At 42.0% G+C, this 16,411-nt stretch overlaps 1 non-coding gene across 1 annotated transcript; it reads left to right on the top strand.

The window, feature by feature from the left end:
- Positions 1-15,897: 15,897 nt before the first annotated feature.
- On the top strand, positions 15,898-16,035 carry LOC119937846. The gene has a single exon (XR_005454234.1). It is a non-coding gene; the product is annotated as a small nucleolar RNA SNORA7 (small nucleolar RNA).
- Positions 16,036-16,411: the final 376 nt, after the last annotated feature.

The following is a 16,411-nucleotide window of genomic DNA, read 5'->3' as shown; positions in this document are numbered from 1 at the left end:
CTCCCTCCCGTACTTGAGACTGGTAGAGTACTGGAAACTCTCCAGATGTCACCCTCAGGGGGTTCTTGGAGAGATATAATGTAAATAGGACTTTGAAGATAGGGAGGGTGGTTATCTGTCTTGTTTGGTTGGTTTGGTTATCTGTATTGTTTCTTGGGACACTTTAAGTGCTTAAGGAATACCACAATTACTACCGTTATTATTATTATTATTATTACTATTTTCTGCCCATTCCATTTTTTATGAATCCCCTCTCCTTCTATCCGCTGGTCTGGTTGTTGTCTGTCTCCCCCTTCTAGACTGTGAGCCCGCTGTTGGGTAGGGACCATCTCTATACGTTGCCAATTTGTACTTCCCAAGCACTTAGTACAATGTTCTGCACACAGTCAGCGCTCAATAAATACGATTGAATGAATGAATGAATGAATGAATGAATACGTCGGACTTGAAAGAGAAGAGAGTTCCAGGAAGGAAGAAGGGTGTGATCATGAAGTGGATGGCAAGAGGGATGAGATTGAGGTGCAGGAAGTAGGTTGGTGTTAGATTGTAGGTTGCAAGTTGGATTGTATTAATTCAGGGCGGTAAGGTAGGAGGAGGTGAGCTGTTGGAGTGCCTTATAACTGATCAATTAATCAATCAATTAAATAATGCTATTTGAGTGCTTTTAAGTGCTTATTGTGGGCAGAACACTGTACTATGCACTTAAGAGAGTACAGTACAACAAAGTTCGTAGACATGCTCCCTGCCCAGGAGTTTGCAGTCTAGAGGGAGAGATAGACATTAAAATAAATTAAGGATATGAACATAAATATCTAGATTGGGGTGGATATCAACTACATAGTTGAAACAGTTGGAGGAGGGAGTAGAGGTGATGAGGGCTTCTTTGGGGAAGACCTCTGGGAGGAGATGTTATTTTCATTGAGCTTTGAAGATGGGGAGAGTGATGGTCTGTTATAATAATAATAATAATAATGGCATTTATTAAGTGCTTACCATGTGCAATGCACTGTTCTAAGCGCTGGGGAGGATACACGGTGATCAGGTTGCCCCACAGGGGGCTCACAGTCTTAATCCCAATTTTACAAATGAGGTAACTGAAGCCCAGAGAAGTGAAGTGACTTGCCCAAAGTCACACAGCTGACAATTAGCGGAGCCGGGATTTGAACCCATGACCTCTGACTCCAAAGCCCATGCTCTTTCCACTGAGCCATGCTGCTTCTGTTATATATGAAAAGGGAAGGAGTTCCAGGCCAGAGGGCGGATGTAGGCAAGAAGTCAGCAGCAAGATGAAGATAGAAAGCTATAGTTAGCTCTGATTATCTTGTGTCCATTCCAGTGTGTGGCACAGTACCTGGTACATATAAGTGTAGAGAAGTAGTAATAATAGTAATAATGATGATAATACTAATAAATCATTAACTATTGTCCAGGTCCATCCTAACGGCTGGGGTAGATAGTAGAAGATTAGATCAATACAGTTTCCATCCCATAGAAGGATCACAGTTAAAGAGGGACAGAGAACAGAAATTTTATCTCCCATTTTAGATGGGAGGAAAATTACAACACAAAGAAGTTAAGCGCCTTGCCTAAGTATTTACACAGAACACAAGCTGCAGAATAAGAAATAGAACATGGGACTCCTGACTCCCAATCCATGCCCTTTCCACTAGCCAATCAATCAGTTGATCATATTTTGTGAGTGCTTGTACTATGCCAAGCACTGGACTAAATGCTTTGGAGAGTCCAATACAGTAAAGTCGGTAAACACAATTCCTACCCTCAAGGAGCTTACAGTTTAGTCAGGAAGACATACATTAAAATAAATTACATATTGGAAAAATGCCAGAATAAAGGATATGAATGTAAGTGCCAAGGTGATGAGGATCCGGTGAATATTAAGTGCTTAAGTGGTACAGACCTAAATACATAGGCAGTGCTGAAGGGAGGGCAAACAGGGGATATGAGGGTTTAGTTGGAGAAGGTCTCTTGGAGACGTGATTTTAGTAGGGACAGTGGTGTTAATAATAATAATAATAATAATAATAATAATAATAATAATAACGGTATTTGTTAAGCGCTTACTATGTGCAAAGCACTGTTCTAAGCGCTGGGGGGGATACAAGGTGATCAGGTTGTCCCACATGGGGCTCACAGTCTTAATCCCCGTTTTACAGATGAGGTAACTGAGGCACAGAGAAGTTGAGCGACTTGCCCAAGTCACACAGCTGACAATTGGCGGGGTCAGGATTCGAACCCATGACCTCGGGCTGTTCTGTCAGATATGAAGTGGGTGGAGTTCCAAGCCAGAGGGAGGTCATGGGCAGGGGATCAGCAGCAGGATAGATGAGATTGAGGGACAATGAGTATGCTGGCATTATTCAGAGATGTGTTTGGACTGGTTTGTAGTAGGATATTAGTGAAATAAGGTAGGAAGGGGTGAGCTGATTGAGTACTTTAAAGCCAAATGATAAATAGGTTCTGTATATTGCAGAGGTGGAAAGGGAACCTCTGCAGATTCTTGAGGAGTGGGTGAATGTGGACTGCACATTTTTTAGAAAAATGACTGGGTCACCAGCATGAAGTGTGGATTGGAGTGGAGAGTGACAGGAGGCAGGGGGTTCAGTGAGGAGGCTGAATTCAGTAAAGTCAGGATATTATAAATGCCTGGATGTGTGTGGTAGCCATTTGGTTGGAGAGCAGATGAGAAGCTGGAGAGGAAAGGATACATTCTAGAGATGTTAGAAGTGTTGCACTGACAGGATTTTGTGACAGACTGAATGTGAGGCTTGAATGAGAGAGATGAATGGAGAAAGAACACATGCCTGGGAGGCAGAGCATCTGGGTTGCCTGCTGTGTGCCTGAGTTTCTTATTAGTAAACTGGGAATTCAGTGCCTGTCCTCCCTCCTACTCTTACTATGAGCCCCATATGGGACAGGGACCATGTCTGACCTGCTGATTATCTTGTGTCTACCCCAGTGCTTAGTACTGTGTTTGGTACAAAGTAAACAATTATTATTATTATCTTATCGCTATAGCAAGTTAGGGCTTGTGAGATCAGAAGGATGGTGGTAGTGTCTACAGTGATGAGAGTCAGGGAGGGTTTGTGTGGGAAGGTGAAGGGTTCTTCTTTGGACAAGTTAGTTTCGATGTGTCAGTGGGATATCCAAGTAAGGATATACTGAAGGTGGAGGAAATATGAGGCTGCTGAGAAAGAGCACGGTCAGGGCTATTATTTAGGTCTTCCAGTATTCATCCATGATTTTTATTCAACTGTGGAACTTGATGGGTAGCCCAATCACTGTTCCAGTGAGTTACAACTCATTTACATGCCACTGGCCCCTCGTTCACATTCTGCCTTTGACCTGGTAATTCCCCCAGATCATATTCAACAGACCACCACGCTCCTCACCTTCAAAGCATTATTAAAATCATATCTCTTGCTAAAGGTTTTTCCAGACTAAGCCTTCATTTCCCCTACTCCCTCTCCCTTCTGCATCACGCTTGCACTTTGATTTGTATCCTTTATTCATCCCACTCTGAAACCCAGTTTTGTACGTATCAACAATTTATTTTAATGTCTGTCTCCCCCTTTAGAATGGAAGTTCACTGTGGTCAGGGAACATATCTACAAACTCTGTTTTATTGTACTCTCCCAAGTGTTTAGACCAGTGTTTTGCACACACTAAACAGTCACTGAATACGATTGATTAGGGAAGGATGTAAAGATCCAAGTCACCGAAGACTTCCACCAAAGCAAATCTTGAATCTCAGAACCCTTCTCTTTAGTTCCAGTGAAATTTAGCTGCCAGTGCCAATAGTGATGATAGATTAGAAAACAACCATGTGGAAAAATGATCATTTGGGAAGATAGACGAAGATGAAATGACCTCAGTCAGAGCTATGGTGATGACAGTCCGTTAGCCCTGAAACTAATGAGTCTTTTCCCACTCTTACAGATTTCTGTTGAATCTTTGACTCCCGCATCAAAACTGGGAGAAGGACACTTCTCTGACTCTCCCTGTCAGATTTTGTCTTAGTTGCTGCATCTTTCTGCATTCTAAAAATCTAGGCTACCTCATACAAAGGGAAGAACCAAATTCAACACTCATAACATAGCTCATTTTATTCAACATTTAAGTTGCCTCTCTCAACAGTCCACCTGCTTAATATGCTGATAAATTTTAATTTTTTTTCTGAATTGCTATTCCTCAAATCATCCCTTAAGGTAGGTCAGCGGTAGTCTCATCATTTCAGAGGAGATGAAACAGTGACACAGAAAGATGAAGTAACTTCCTTGGCCAAGGTCACCACATTAGGTGAGACCATCACTCATAAGCTCTTGACTCCAGTCCAGTTTTCTGTTCACTAGTCCATGCTGCCATGCTATTCATAAATTACTGATACCTGGAATAGTGAAGGATAATTAATTAACTGATTAACCCAAGAATATGTGATTTCACCCTTGACTAGTGATTTAGATCAAAATAAATGAAAGAGTTTAAACAAACGTTTTACGGCATCAAGAATACTAAGAGGGTAAACTAGAAAAAATAAGAACCTGTGATTTTTAAATAAACTCAGACCCTGCAGGTCATTTGAGGTAAATGAAATTCAGCCGAATTTGCCTTTAACATTTCATGCTAGCAACTCCTTGCCCAGCAACATATATGTGTTTTGCCCAAACCTCCGTATTTACTGAGCACATACTGTCTGCACAGCACCGTACTAAAAGCTCGGGAGAGTATGATAAAACCGACACATTCCCTGCCCACAACAAGCATATGGTGTAGAAGGGTCTCCCTAGCATTGCCTTATTCACTCATTCATTCAATCGTATTTATTGCGCGCTTACTGTGTGCAGAGCACTGGACTAATTGCTTGGGAAGTGCGTCGGCAACATACAGGGACGGTCCCTACCCGACAATGGGCTCACAGTCTAGAAGGGGAAGATGGACCCCCAAAAAATAGTAGACAGGTGTCCGTACCGACAGAATAAATAGAATTATAGCTATATACACATCATTGATAAAATAGAGTAATAAATCTGTACAAATTTACACAAGGGGGATGGGGGGCAGGAGGAGAGAAAAAAGGGGGGCTCAGTGTGGGAAGGCCTCCTTGAGAAGCAGTGTAGCTCAGTGGAAAGAGCCCGGGCTTTGGAGTCAGAGGTCATGGGTTCAAATCCTGGCTCTGCCAATTGTCAGCTGTGTGACTTTGGGCAAGTCACATCACTTCTCTGGGCCTCAGTTACCTCATCTGTAAAATGGGGGTTAAGACTGTGAGCCCCCCGTGGGACCACCTGATCACCTTGTAACCTCCCCAGCGCTTAGAACAGTGCTTTGCACATAGTAAGCGCTTAATAAATGTCATTATTATTATTATTTTGATATTGCATTATATTATATTGATATAATATGTGATATTGCATTATGTGATCATATATTATGTAATTATATCTATGTGATATATTTATAAGTGATATATGATGTATGAGTGCATGCTTGTGTGTGTGTGTGTGTGTGTGTGTGTGCGTTTTTGTGGTTTTGGCCCCATGTGCATATAAATTATCATTACTGAACCCCTATTGAACACAAACCAATGTCTGAAATGCCTGAGAGAGTATAATCTAAGCAAGAAGCAAGCCATCATAATCACTGCTCTCCAGAAATCATATCTCTCTCTCTCTCTTTCTCACTCCCCTCCCTCTCCCTTCTCATTCTTTCTCACTCTGTCTCGCTCTCCTCTCCCCTCTCTTTCTCTCCCCCTCTTTTTTTCATTCTCTCACTCTCTTTCTCTCATTCTCTCTTTTTCTCATTCTCTCTCTCAAAATGCATGTATGTGCATACACCCAGTTGCAGCCACCTCAAAATAACAGTAATTATAATTGCCATATCTATTAAGCACTTACTATATACCAAGCACTCTACTAATGAGTGATGGGTAGAAAGAACATAATACAGTCAGACACTATCTCATTCCCACATGTGTCTCACAGTAAAGGTAGGAGGGAGAACGGGTATTGAATCTCCTCCCATTTTACAGATGAGGAAACTGAGGCCCAGAGAAGTCAAGTGATTTGTCTAAGGTAACTCAGCAGGCAAGTGACATCACCAAGATTGGAACCCAGGACCTCTGACTCCTAGGGTCATGCTCTTCCGAATAGGCCACATTGCACATCAGCTGTTACTGTCTAATACTGTGACAATCCAATGAATCAATGTAAAATACCAAAACAGATGAAGTCTTGGGTTTTAGAAGTGGATTGAATCATTTTTTGAAAAGATATATTAATTTATAAAAATGATTAAAGGAGGCAAGAGAGAAGCAGCTTTGCCTAGTGGAAAGAGCATGGGCCTAGACTCAGAGGACCTGGGTTCTAATTCTGACTCCTCCAATTTCTTGTCCTGTGACCTTGGACAAGTCACTTAATTTCTCTTTGCCTCAGTTCCCTCAACTGTAAATGGGGGTTAAATATCTGCTTTCCCTCCTACTTAAACTGTGAGGTCTATGTGGAACAGGGACAATGTCCTACATAATTACCTTCAACCTACCCCAGGACTTACAACAGTGTCTGAACTAACAAATGCAATAAAAAAAAAAAGAAAGACGGAGTGAAGGCAAGTTCTGAAGCAAGGCTCAGAAGGATTTTCTCTTCTACAAGGTACTTTATGAAGCCAAGAAGAGTGTTGTTGCTCAACTGAAGTTCTATAAATTCTTCATCACGAATCACTATCACTGTCAATAGCACATCTAAATGGTATTTACTTAGTGCTCTCTATGTGGAAAGCACTGTTTTAAGGGCTTGGGAGAGTGCGGTGTAACAGAGTTGACAGACATTTTCCCTGCCCACAGTAAGCTTACAGTCTAGAGGACAGTACAAGCTTCTTCTTTCAAAGCTTCCGGAAAAGACTCATTATTCATTCATTCAATTTTATTTATTATGTGCTTACTGCGTGCAATGCTCTGTGACTAACACTTATCATATCACAGCCCTCATTTAGTAAATTCTGTAATGTACATTTTGAATTACTTTACCAGAGATTAACCTAAAGTTCAGTGGTGTTCAATGTAACAAGGTAATCGTATAATTATCAAATGTATTAGTTGCATTTTCTGTGCTAAACTTTGGGACTGATGAAAGATCAGATACAACCACGGTCCTGTAAGTGATTCACAGCATATAAGGAGAGTGAGAAAGTATCTTAGCTCCCTTTTACAGATGATGCAACTGAGTCTCAAAGAGGTTAAGAGGCTTGCCCATGGTCACACAGCAGGCCAAATGGCTCAACTAGTATTAGACCTTGGAACTTCTGACTCACAGCCCTGTGCTCTTTTCCACTAGGATACAGCTGCCTCCCTTTATAACACACAAAGGGATTTCCTTTTTTTTTGTTTTGTTTAGATTTAGGGATTGATCCCTGTTTCCAGCATACAGGTCTATGTAAAACTGTACCCCATGGTACATCTAGTCACAATATAGGCTCTGGAGGAACACATTATGTCTATATTGAGGGGTAAACCTCAATGTAAAGTTATCTCTGTTCCTATTTGGGAAAGAAGTTGGAGGAGCCTCTGAGGAATTCTGAATCAGGTCCAGGGGTGGATTCTGGAGGAAGGCAATTTTTAGAATTTGGTTTCCTTGTTAGTTTTCCTGAGAATCTGAGGGCTGCCGGCTGTTGAATTTTGTATTATTTATGGGTGAAAATGGAGACAGATTTGACGGTTATTCCTATTCAACCCCGGTGCTAGTTGGGGGCATTTTGGGGATTAGCTGGATAATAACTGTCAATCATACTCGAAGAGATTTCCAATTAATGTGCAAAAGGCCCAAATAGAGCCCAAGTGCAACTGGAGTTCATCCTCAGATTCAATTGATGATGTCATGAATGCTATCGGAAAGAGGACAGTGACTTGTCAGTTGACTTCAGATATTGTGTAGAACATCAGTCCTTTAAAGGGAACTCTCAAAGCCTAACTCTCAACATTCAGGGATCATTCCAGCTCCTCCCATATACTCCACATCTAGCACCTGGGCAGATTGCACTCTAGCAACGATGACATGGTGATGGTGATGTAGGCTTTAGGGTTATGGTTGTCTTGAAGCGCTTAGTACAGTGCTCTGCACACAGTAAGCGCTCAATAAATATGATTGATTGATTGATTGAATGACACATCTGTTATCAATCCTGGTTTCCTGGAAAATGATGACTGGATGTTGGAGGTGCAAGTGGAAGACTGAGCAATAGGTTGCCAGTTATAGACAAAGCAGATATTGAAATTCAGCAATGCAAGAAGCACCACAAATCCTAGTCCTTTTTTTTCCAATGGTATTTCGTGAGCATTTATTATATTCCAGGCACTGAACTAAACGTTGGGGTAGATACAAGCTAATGATGTTGATGATGATGATGGTATTTGTTAAGCACTTACTATGTGCAAAGCACTGTTCTAAGCGCTGGGGGGATACAAGGTGATCAAGTTGTCCCACGTGGGGCTCACAGTTTTAATCCCCATTTTACAGATGAGGGAACTGAGGCACAGGGAAGTTAAGTGACTTGCCCAAAGTCACACAGCTGACAGTTGGCGGAGCCGGAATTTGAACCCATGACCTCTGACTACAAAGCCCATGCTCTTTTCCACTGAGCCACGCCGCTTCTCTACCATATCTGTTCTATTCTGTATTTTATTTTGTTAATATGTTTTGTTGTGTTCTCTGTCTCCCCTTTCTAGACTGTGAGCCCAATGTTGGGTAGGGACCGTCTCTATATGTTGCCAGCTTGTACTTCCCAAGTGCTTAGTACACACAGTAAGCACTCAATAAATACGATTGATTGATTGATTGTAGTGTGAAAACAAGAGAACAGTATTAATGACCTAATTTTCAGTCAATTCCTGGTAGGTCTCTTAACCACAAATGAGTAGAACCAATGCCATGCAGGGCATGAAGGTGTTGGTGGGTGCTCAGGTCACAGGGCAAATATCTTTAGTGCAAAATTTCTACCGTGCACCAATGACAAACAGATCGTGTCCTGCTCGGGAGATGGAGTCATTTTTTTATACCAACATGGAGCAAGATGCCAAAACCAACAGACAGTGCCAATTTACGTGCCATTACGGAACTACCTGTGAGATCATGACCATTCCAAATGATCCCTGCACTTTTCTCCCCTGTGGCGAAGATGGGACCGTTAGGTGGTTCGACACCCGCATCAAGACCAGTTGCACAAAAGAAGATTGCAAAGATGTAAGAACAGAGTCCAGATAGCGGTGATGGGACTATACGGTCTTAATTTTTTTTCATGTTTATAACAATTGCCTTTGAGTAAATAGGGTGAGATTTGATTTTACGTGTACATATTTACTATTCTATTTATTTTGTTAATGATGTGCATCGAGCTTTAATTCTATTTGTTCTGACGACTTGCCACCTGTCCGGATGTTTTGTTTTGTTGTCTTTCTCCCCCTTCTAGACTGTGAGCCCGTTGTTGGGTAGGGACCGTCTTTATATGTTGCCAACTTGTACTTCCCAAGCGCTCAGTACAGTGCTCTGCACATGGTAAGTGCTCAATAAATACGATTGAATGAATGAATGAATGGTAACTTTGCTCACCCCGCAGCCACCGCCTCTCATCCTAACAGAGATGCACATAACCAGGAGACACCTCTGGTCAGAAGTCACCTGGCTCAAGGGATGAATCCAATATTTAGGCTGAGAAGGTTCCATATTGGACCCGTCTTGCGCAGATCATTGCTAGTCTTCTTCTGGTCATTAAGAACAACCCTCTCACAGAATACCTGTAAAAATCAGGAAACTTATTTAGTTCATCAAACGTGTTTCTACTTTTAACCAATTGTTCTTTCTTTGATAAACAATTAGCTTTTATCGGGAATGGATGGACTGTGTTGGTATTGGTGGCTTTATGCTTTGCGATGGCTTTTACTTCCTGACAAAAGAGAAAGACATTCTGAATGCAGCCGTGATCGAAGCAGTGACATTATATTGGCTCTATCACTATCTGGCATCTGACGTATTACAAAAATTCAACAGGGGAGAAATTGATGGGTAATTATAATAATGATGGTATTTGTTAAGCGCTTACTATTCATTCATTCATTCAATTGTATTTATTGAGCACTTACTGTGCGCAGAGCACTGCATATATGTATATATGTTTGTACATATTTATTACCCTATTTATTTATTTATTTAACTTGTACATATCTATTCTATTTATTTTATTTTGTTAGTATGTTTGATTTTGTTCTCTGTCTCCCCCTTTTAGACTGTGAGCCCACTGTTGGGTAGGGACTGTCTCTATATGTTGTCGACTTGTACTTCCCAAGCGCTTAGTATAGTGCTCTGCACACAGTAAGCACTCAATAAATACGATTGATTGATTGATTGATTGATTACTAAGTGCTTGGGAAGTACAAGTTGGCAATATATAGAGATGGTCCCTACCCAACAGCGGGCTCACAGTCTAGAAGGGAGAGACAATGTGCCCTGCACTATGTTCTAAATGCTGAAAAAATGGTTGAACTTTATGGCCTGTGAAAAATCCTGTCTAAAGGTTTCTTCATTTTTTTGATGTCCACAATTACATTGAAAACTGCTGCTGGGTTAACAGTAATAGTTAATCACTTAATAGTTAATTAATCACTTAATAGTTAATTAAAAATAATAATAATAACTATGGTATTTGTTAAGTGCTTACTATGTGCCAAGCACTGTTCTAAGATCTGGGGTAGATACAAGGTAAGCAGGTTATCCCACGTGGGGCTCACAGTCTTAATCCCCAAGCACCATGTGAAATTTATTATTATTATTACTATTATTCTAATACCTTTTAAGCACTCATCATGTCCCAAGATCAGTAGTAAGTCTTGGGATAGATACAAAATAATCAGATTAACACACAGCCTAAGTAGGAGGAAATAGGATTGAATCCCCATTTTACAGATGAGGTAACTGAGGCACAGAGAAACTGAGTGACTTACCCAAGTTCACATAATAGACAAATGAAACAGTGTGGTCTAATGGAAGAGCACGGGCCTGGGAATCAGAGGACCTGGGTTCTAATCCTAGCACAGCCACTTGTCTGCTGTGTGACCTTGGGCAAGTCACTTACCTTCTTGAGCCTCAGTTACCTCATCTATAAACCGGGGATTAAAACTGAGCTCCATGTGGGACATGGACTTTGTCCAACCTTACTATCTTATATCTACCCCAGTGCTTACCACAGTGCCTGGTACCTAGCAAGCACTTAACAAATACCATAAAGAAAAGTGGCAGAACTGGGATTAGAACCCAGGTCTTCTGATTCCACTTATCACAGGGCTTTACTGCTTCATACACTGAGGTGAATAAATATGAAACTCCTTGCAAATAAGACTCCTGCAACATTCATATATTCATTCAATTATATTTATTAAGCACTTGCTGTGTGCAGAGCACTGTACTAACTAAGCCTTTATAATAATGGCATTTGCTAAGCGCTTACTAAGTGTGAAGCACTGTTCTAAGCGCTGGGGGGATACAAGGTGATCAGGTGATCGTAGAGAAGCAGTGTGGCACAGTGGAAAGAGCCCGGGCTTTGGAGTCAGAGGTCATGGGTTCAAATCCTGGCTCTGCCAATTGTCAGCTGTGTGACTTTCGACAAGTCACTTAACTTACTCTATTTGTTTATTTATTTATTTTACTTGGACATATCTATTCTATTTATTTTATTTTGTTAGTATGTTTGGTTTTGTTCTCTGTCTCCCCCTTCTAGACTGTGAGCCCACTGTTGGGTAGGGACTGTCTCTATATGTTGCCAACTTGTACTTCCCAAGCGCTTAGTACAGTGCTCTGCACACAGTAAGCGCTCAATAAATACAATTGATTGATTGATTAACTTCTCTGCACCTCAGTTACCTCATCTGTAAAATGGGGATTGACTGTGAGCCCCATGTGGGACAACCTGATCACCTTGTATCCCCCCAGTGCTTAGAACAGTGCTTTGCACATAGTAAGCATTTAACAAATACCATTATTATTATTATTATTATTATTATTATTATTATATCAGGTTGTCCCACCTGGAGCTCACAGTCTTAATTCCCATTTTACAGATGAGGTAACTGAGGCCCAGAGAAGTGAAGTGACTTGCCCAAAGTCACACAGCTGACAAGTGGAAGAGCCAGGATTAGAACCTTTGGCTCCCAAGCCCGTGCTCTTTCCACTGAGCCACGGAGCGACCCCAACAATCTTCGTGCCCCTGAAGCAGCCATACTGGGGCAAGAAAGCCTAGCTGTTTCTACCAAGTCAACCAAAATATCACTTGTCTCTGTGGACTGCTTTCTTTCAAGCAGGCCTCCCTTCTACTCTGCGACAATTACTCTTCCTCCCTTCAAAGCCTTCCTAAATGCATATCTCTTCCAAAAAGCCTTCCCTGACTGGCCCACCTTTTCTATTCTCTCTTCTGTCTCACCTGACTTGCTCCCTTTATTTAATTGTCCTCCCAGCTCCAAAACATTTATGTACTTCCCTGTAATTTATTCATTTATTTATTTAGATTAATGTCTGCCCCTCTAGAAAGATAGACTGTCAGCTCATTGTGGGCAGAGAAGGTGCCCTTTATTGTTGTATTATACCATCCCTTGAGCCTAGTAAAAAGTTCTGCACACAGCAAGCGCTCAGTAAATAAGATTGACTGACTGCCTGACTGACTGTGGGTGCTTTCAGAAGAGAGCACCAGAACTGATATGATGAGAGATAAAGAAAACTACTAGGAGAAAAAAGAAACACTGTCTCAATCCTACTGCACAAACCTGACAAAATAGATGCCTAGAGAGACTTTGTGTTGGCCTCTACTATAGAGAACCGAGAATTATTCATTGGCAACGTGAGAATTGCCTGAGGGGTCTAGAATGCCTAAATGCAATAGAATTTGAGGGAAATAAAATTTGTATGCAACATTAGATGGAGAATTAACTGTACATGATTTCCCTATTATAATCTGAGCCGAAAGGACACGAGAGCAGGTGGCTGAATAATGGAAAGAGCATGAACATGGGAGTCAGGACACCTGGTTCCAATCCTGGCTCTGCCATTTACCTGCTGTGTGACTTTGGGCAAGTAGTAATAATAACAATAATGATGACAGTGATATTATCATTATTATCAGTAGTAGTGGTAATAATGAACACGCTAAACTCTGGGGGCGAGTCACGATAATCCAGTCAGATAATCCAGTCCCTGTTCCTCATGGGGATCCCAGTCTAAGGAGCAGGGAGAGCAGGTATTTAGTACCCATTTTACAGATGAGGAAACTGAGGGAAAGAAAAGTTAAATGACTCATCCAAGGTCAACACCAGGTGAAAGGCATAGACAGTATTAGAACCCAGGGATTCTGATTCCCAGATTCATGCTCTTTGCAGTAGACCGTGCTGCTTCTCACTTAATATTTCTCTTTCCTCATCCATAAAATGGAGGTAAAATAACCATTCTCCCTCACTTTTAGATTTTGAGCCCAACATGAGAAGGGTACAGTGGTGGATCAGATTGTCTTGAATTAAACCTACCATGTAGAACGATGCTTAGCACATCAATAAATCTGATGGTTATTATCATTAATATGATCACTGTCAAAGATTGTGTAATGAAATACAGAACAAGTTAAACAGACCATGTAACAAGCGATGGGATGCCAAGACTAAGAGGTACAAAAGCAAAGCCAAACCAAGGGCTTCTGCCCATCCCCAGTGAGTATATTTGGATTTCCACAGCACCCTGAAGAGTCCAACGGACCCTTCCCTCTTCCTGGATGAGGAAGGAATTTTGAAGAGAATATAATCACACTTTTATCTCCTTAGCACATCTTACAAAGAGTAGCAGTCTTATAATAATAATAATAATGATGGTATTCATTTGGGATCACAAACAATCACTAAGCAGCTCATTGTAGCCTCACCACAGACCCCTTCAAATCTGGCTTCCGTCCCCTTCACTCCACAGAAACCACCCTCTCAAAAGTCACCAATGATCTCCTTCTTGCCAAATCCAAGGGCCTCTACTCCATCCTAATTTTCCCCACCTCTCAGCTGCCTTCGACACTGTGGACCACCCCCTTCTCTTGGAAATGTTATCCAACCTTGGCTTCACTGACTCTGTCCTCTCCTCGTCCTCGTCTTGTCTCGCTGGCTATTCATTCTCAGTCTCTTTTGCGGGCTTCTCCTCTCCCTCCCACCCCCTAGCCATGGGGGTCCCTCAAGGTTCAGTTCTGTGTCCCCTTTTATTCTCCATCTACACCCACCCCTTGGAAAACTCAAGAGCTCCCACGGCTTCAACTACCACCTCAATGCAGATGATGCCCAAATCAACATCTCCAGCACTGGTCTCTCTCCCTCTCTCCAGTCTCACAACTCCTCCTGCCTTCAAGACATCTCTACTTAGATGTCCTCCCATCATCTCAAACCTAATACGTTCAAAACAGAGTTCCTTATCTTCCCACCCAAACTCTGTCCTCCTTCTGTCTTTCCCATCACTGTAGAAGGCACCACCATCCTTCTTGTTTTATAAGCCTGTAACTTTGGCTTTATTCTTGGCTCCTCCCTCTCATTCAACCAACATATTCAGTCTAGCACTAAATCCTGTAGGTCTCACGTTCATAATATAGCTAAAATCTGCCCTTTCCTCTCCATTCAAACTGCTACCATGTTAATAAAATCACTCACCCTATCCACCTGAGTTACTACATTAGCCTCCTTGCTCACCTCCCATCCTCTTGTCTCTCCCCACTCCAGTCCCTACTTCACTGTGTTGCCTGAAACATTTTTCTTCAAAAAGCATTCAGGACATGTCATGCTACTCCTCAAAGAACTGCAGTGATTGCCCATCCAACTCCACATCAAATATGAACTCCTCACCATTGGCTTTAAAGCACTCCACTGCCTTGCCCCCTCCTACTTCACCACTCTTGTCTCTTTCTACAACCCAGCCAGGATTCATTCATTCATTCAATCGTATTTATTGAGCGCTTACTGTGTGCAAAGCACTGTACTAGGTGCTTGGGAAAGTACAAGTTGTCAACATATCGAGACGGTCCCTATCCAACAGTGGGCTCACAGTCTAGAAGAGGGAGACAGAAAACAAAACAAAACATGGAGACAGTTGAAGCACACTTCACTCCTCTGGTGCTAACCTTCTCACTGTCTTGATTTCACCTGTCTCACTGCCAACCCCTAGCCCATGTCCTGTCTCTTGCCTGGAACATCCTCCCTCCTCAAATCCAACCGACATTTTTTCTCCCCCCATTCAAAGCCTTATTGAAGGCACAGCTCCTACAAGATGCCTTTCCAGACCAAGCCCCACCTTTCCTCTTCTCCCACTCCCTTCTACGTAGCCCTGACTTGCTCTTTTTGCTTTTCCCCCTCTCCCAGCCCCATAACACTAATGTACATATCTGCAATTTCATTTATTTGTACTGATGTCTGTCTCCCCGCCTCTAGAATGTAAGTTTGTTGTGGGCAGGGAATGTATCTGTTTATTGTTGTATCGTACCCTCTCAAGCACTTAGTACAGTTCTCTGAAAACATTAAGCACTCAATAAATGCAATTGAATGAATGAAAAAAAGAGCGGAAGATGAAGCACTGGTTGAACTATTCGCTCGAGGAGTTTCGTGGCCCAGTGAAAAGGGGTACAATTCTGGGAATCAGGCAACATGGGTTTCTAATCCCAGCTCTGCCATCTACTTGCTGTGTGACCTTGGGTGGGTCACTTAGCTTCTTTTTGCCCCCTTTCCCTCATCTGTAAAAATGGGCATTAAATACATGCCCTGTCTCCTGTTTGAACTGTAAGCCTCATGTGGGACAGGAATTGTATTCAATATAATTTTCTGTTTCTATCCAGAGGTTGTCCCTCTCAGGATCGCACCTGGAGAGTTTCCAGTACTCTACCAGTCTTGGCTAAGGGAGGGAGAGTCAAGCAGAGGCCTAACCATTCCATTCCTAGATTGAGCAGTGCCTAATGAGTGGAAAGCAATCTGCTAAAAGTCAAAACTCACCTGTGCTGGGCAGAAGTGACAAGGGACAGAATCATGATTTAAGTTAAGCCTGGTGCAGGCAGGGATTGTCTCTCTTTACGGCTGAATTGTACTTTCCAAGTGCTTAGTGCAGTGCTCTGTACACAGTAAGTGCTCAACAAATTCGATTGAATGAATTAATGAATACTGCATGGAAGAAGGCAATGGTAAACCACTTCTGTATTTTCACAAGAAAACTACGGATTTGCTACCAGAATGAATGATTGCAGATGGAGAGTGGGGCACTGTGGGAGAGATGTGTCCCTGGAGTCACTATGGGTCGGATACAGCATAAAACAAGACAATCCAGAGCTTAGTAAACTGAGCTCAGCAAACTTCCTGGCACAT

Source organism: Tachyglossus aculeatus, chromosome 1 (assembly GCF_015852505.1).
Source record: "Tachyglossus aculeatus isolate mTacAcu1 chromosome 1, mTacAcu1.pri, whole genome shotgun sequence".
In the NCBI taxonomy this organism is placed as follows: domain Eukaryota; kingdom Metazoa; phylum Chordata; class Mammalia; order Monotremata; family Tachyglossidae; genus Tachyglossus; species Tachyglossus aculeatus.
This window is presented reverse-complemented; position numbering and strand designations above follow the sequence as displayed.